The sequence below is a fragment of the Mastomys coucha genome, chromosome X, assembly GCF_008632895.1.
Source record: "Mastomys coucha isolate ucsf_1 chromosome X, UCSF_Mcou_1, whole genome shotgun sequence".
Classification (NCBI taxonomy): domain Eukaryota; kingdom Metazoa; phylum Chordata; class Mammalia; order Rodentia; family Muridae; genus Mastomys; species Mastomys coucha.
The window spans coordinates 112,943,593-112,947,664 of record NC_045030.1 but is presented as its reverse complement, the minus strand read 5'-3'; the positions used below and the strand labels follow the sequence as shown (position 1 = coordinate 112,947,664).

At 42.1% G+C, this 4,072-nt stretch overlaps 1 pseudogene; it reads right to left on the bottom strand.

Moving 5' to 3' along the window:
• Positions 1-365: 365 nt before the first annotated feature.
• Positions 366-2,856, bottom strand: LOC116091902 (annotated as a pseudogene).
• Positions 2,857-4,072: the final 1,216 nt, after the last annotated feature.

Below are 4,072 nucleotides of genomic sequence, written 5' to 3'. Positions count from 1 at the left end.
GTAAACCTGTACACCTATGAACACTTGATCATTGACAAAGAAGCCAACAACATACAGTGGAAAAAAGAAAGCATCTTCAATAAAGGGTTGCTGGTCTAACTCGCGATCTGTATGTATGTATGAAAATGGGCCCATATTTATCACCTTGAACAAAGTTTAAGTCCAAGTGGATCAAGAACCTCAATATAAAACCAGATACACTGAATATAATAGAAAAGAAAGTGGAAAAGCTCCTCGAACTCATTGGCACAGGAGGAAATTTCCTGAACAGAACAGCAATGGCTGAGGCTCTAAGATCAACAATTGATAAATGGGACCTCATGAAACTGAAAAGCTTCTGTAAGGGGGAAGACACTGTCAGCAAGTCAAATCAGCAACCTATAGATTGGGAAAAAACCTCTTTAGTAACACCATAACACTGCAGAGGGCTAATATCCAAAATATATAAAGAACTCAAGAAGTTAACCCCCCAAAACCAAATAACAATTAAAATAATGAGGTACAGAGCTAAACAGAATTTATAACAGAAGAATCTTGAATGTTACAGAAGCACTTAAAGAAATGTTCAAAGTCCTTAGTCATCAGAGAAATGCAAATCAAAACAACCCTGAGATTCTACCTTACACCAATCAGAATGGCTAGGATAAAAAACAGCACATTCTGGCAAGCATGTGGAGAAAGCAGAGTACTTGTCCATTGCTGGTGGGATTGCAAACTGGTACAAACACTCTGGAAATTAATCTAGCAGTTTCTCAGAAAATTGGATAGCTCTACCTGAAAACCCAGCTATAACACTCTTGGGCATATCCCCAAAACATGCCTACCCTACCAAAAGGACAAGGGCTCTACTATGTTCATAGCAGCCTTGTTTGTAATACTCTGAAGCTAGAAGCAACCCAGATGTCCCTCAACCGAGAGAATAGATACAGAAAATGTGGTTCATTTACACAGTAGAATACTATTCGGCTACTAAAAATGAGGACATCATGAATTTTGCAGGCAAATATATGGAACTGGAAAAATATCATCCTGGGTGAGGAAACTCAGACCCAAAAGTGCCTGCAAGGTATGTACTCACAGATAAGTGGATATTAGCCCACCATAAGAAGTACAACAAGCAGAAATGCCTAAGAGATGATGCTTCAATTGCACTTAGAAAGGGGAAGGAAATAAATCGAGGGAGGCAAAGGGAGGGAGGGACCTGAATGGGAGAAGGGAGAGGGAAAGTAAAATGAGAACATGATCAGATAGGAGGTAGGACCAAGAGAATGAATGCAAATAAGCAGCCTTTGGGAGTGGGAGGTAAGGGGATACTCTATAAAGTACCAGAGACCAGAGACCAAGGAGGTTAGACACTCCCAGGCTTCATTGGGTGTGTACTCTGGATCCCTGAAAGATCTCTCTGTGAAAGGCTCCTCCTCCAGCTCCTCTGTTTTCTTCTGCTTTTCCTTCCCTGCATGCAGGCTCTCCCACTTGCCTGACTTTTCTTCCTCCTGGTTTTTGCTTGTACTGGCTATGACTTTAGACATAAATTTGGGCTCATCATCAAACTCGGGTTCCTTCCTTCCCTTACTTTTGTCCTTATCTTGCTCATCCATCTCCTCCTTGTGGAAGTCAGCCATCTTTTTCTCAAAGTCATTCCGAAGCTTATACCTTTTGAGGGACTGGCTGCCTCAAAAGGGCTTCTCAGTGTCCGTCTTGGGAGCAAATGGATCAGATTTCATTTTGACATCAGCATCAGAAAAGCCCCCTTTCTCCTCCAGCTTCTCTTTATAGGCATTTGTTTGTTTCTGCTCCTTATCCTTCCCATTCTCTGTCTTCTGCTCTTCCAGATACCTTTTCTGTGTATGCTGTTCCTCCGGAAGCAGCGCTCTCCTCTTTCTGAGATGAGCCATATGCAGAGCCAGTGGCTGGTGGACTCTTACCCACAGGGCTCTTTTTGGATGGACTCAAAGACCCAGAGACACGGTCAAACTGACCTTGGTGTGCTCCAGACTGATATCCAGCACCACCTGACATAGACATCTGGGATGCATTAAAAAGTGGAGGACTAGATTTTGGCACAGGACTAGGGTGTGGTGACCTTCGCCTAACCACCACAGGCTGAAGGGGGCTTTTGAGAGCTGGGCTTCTCTCCTAGGGACTCAGATCAGAAACCCAGGCCCGTGATGCAGAACCAGTGCCATTGCTGTTGGCATCTAGCCATGGCTTTGAGCTCTTAGACCCTTTTATATCTTGAGAGGTGCCTCCAGAGAATGTCTGCTCCTTAGCCTCATCTCCTTGGTTATCACCAGCTGCCTGAGACGGCCGGCTATCCTTGGAAGAGGACTTTTTCTCTTTTGTAGACTTTTGCTTAGACGACTCAACTTTGCCGTGATTGGAGGATGACCAGGATGATGAGGAGCGTCTTGACCTGTCAGAGGATGACTTATCAGAGTTCCTAGAATGGCTTTGGGACCATGGTGAAGGGGATCTTCTCTTTGGGAACGGGGATCGAGAATGGTCCCGACAAGGGCTGTATGCTTGCCGGTAGTTCTGCCAATTGGAAAGGTAGTTTCCATAGCCATCTCGGTTATACTGGCCCCATGGATAAAAGCCTCAGTTTTGCCTACGGAAGTAGCCTCTGTTGTGACCTCGAAAATCTCGATTCTGATACACTCTGGGGTGATTCCTTTCTGTGTTATGAGCTGGAGAATATGATTTGGAATGAGACCTAGACCTCAGCCTGTGCTTCATTGAATGAGAGATAGATCAGCTTCGGGACCGAGACTTTGAAATTGATTGATACTGAGATCTGGATGCAGATCTTGAGTGAGAAGAGTGAGACCCAGACTTGGATTTGTTTGTTTTTGACATCTTGGAAGAGTTTACACCTTGACCAGCAGAAGCGACTACAGCTGCATTCTCGCAATGGCACAACTGGCCCGAACCTCGCCCCAGACCAATAGCCTAGAACCTACTTCTACAGAAGACCAGCTGAAACTAGCCTCATGGGACTGAACAATTACTAGATTCTTGGACTTCCCATCAACAGCTGCCTATTGTTGGGTTGGTTGGACTACAGACTGTAAGTCATCACAATAAATTCCCGCAATATAGAGAGATATTCCATAAGTTCTGTGACTCTAGAGAACCCTGACTAATACACTCACCTAAAAATAATAAAAATGATATACAGCAATCCAATAGCCAACATCAAATTAAGTAGAAACTTAAGCAATTCGACTAAAATTAGGGGCAAAACAAGGCTATTCACCTCTTCTTATCTACCCAATATAGTATCTGAAGTCCTAGCTAGATCAATGAGACAACTAGAGAAGATCAAAGTGTTACAAATTGGAAAGGAAGAAGTCAAAGTTTCAGGAATTGTAGATGATAGTATGATAGAATAATACACACACACACACACACACACATATACATATATAAATACGTATATATAAAACCCCCCAAATTTTAGATTTTTGTTTTTTAGACACTATAAATGTTACAAAAAGGCAGTAAGGAAAGGAATTTACTTATTTTTTATTAGTATTTTAATTTCATCTTCATTTTTTTTTGTGTAGGTCAAATCTGCATCTTAAAGGCTTTATAAAAATATTTATTTTTCATAATCAAGTCATTTAAACAGTGTTTAGATAATTGAGAAATTTTTATTTATTTTTTTTGTTTATTTGTTTAGCTTTGTTTTGAAGACAGTTTCTTTATATAACCCTGGCTGTTTGAGGCCTTGCTACTTAGAATAGGTTCGTCTCCAGCTCACAGAGATCCACCTGCCTGTGTCACCTATCATGTCCTGGGATTAAAGAAATGAGTGAGGTAACCCAATCACAAAAGAACAAATAGGGTATGCACTCTCTGATAAGTGGTTATTAGCCCAGAAGTTTGGAATACAGGAAGAACAACCCACAAACCACAAGGAACTCAAGAAGAAGGAAGACCAAATGGTGGACAGTGTATTCCTTCTTAAAAGGGGGAACCAAATACCCATGGAAGGAGTTGCTGAGACTAACTATGGAGCAGAGACTGAAGGAAGGGCAAGCCAGCCTAAATATAGCTATCTCCTGAGAGG